This window comes from Sinocyclocheilus grahami, unplaced genomic scaffold (genome assembly GCF_001515645.1).
Source record: "Sinocyclocheilus grahami isolate Dianchi unplaced genomic scaffold, SAMN03320097.WGS_v1.1 scaffold651.1, whole genome shotgun sequence".
Lineage (NCBI taxonomy): Eukaryota > Metazoa > Chordata > Actinopteri > Cypriniformes > Cyprinidae > Sinocyclocheilus > Sinocyclocheilus grahami.
This window is the reverse complement of record NW_015505830.1, coordinates 99,916-100,473: the sequence shown is the minus strand read 5'-3', so window position 1 is coordinate 100,473 and position 558 is coordinate 99,916. Positions and strand designations below refer to the sequence as shown.

Below are 558 nucleotides of genomic sequence, written 5' to 3'. Positions count from 1 at the left end.
TTGTATATTTAAATGTACTTAAATATGTTACTTTACTTTCTGTTTTATATTATTTTCCATTCTACAGACGTTTGAATACTTGCATACGATAACAATCTGAGGAAATAAGTTACATTAAATCTGTTTCATGAAATGCACATAGAGACAGACGGATGCTATTTAGATGTTGTGTCACAACAGCGTGTTTCATTCACGATACGCTTCTCTGCAAACTCTACATAAATGCAGTCGAATAGCAGCAGTGATGTGAATTGTAAACTCACCTTGGCCCCGCAACAGCCCGCACAAAGACAACAACACGATCACACTGAGATCCATTTATCCAAACGCGGTTAGAGCACTTTTAAAAGTCTTTGAGAGGAGAAACAGAGAGACAGTCGCGGTGAGACTGATTGTCAGAAAAGTTAAAAGTTTGTACACTCTTTACAGTATAGATCCCGATTTACTATGATTTTGCAGCACAACACGATAGTGGGCAGCAGTGGCGTAGCGTCTGGGTATGCAGGTTCATATGGGCCCGCCGAGCTGGGGGGAACTTTTAATTGAAACGAGGGAACG

At 40.5% G+C, this 558-nt stretch overlaps 1 pseudogene; it reads right to left on the bottom strand.

Annotated features, from left to right (window-relative positions):
- LOC107558589 (fibulin-1-like) overlaps positions 1-558 on the bottom strand; it is a 29,451-nt pseudogene that overhangs the window by 26,888 nt on the left and 2,005 nt on the right.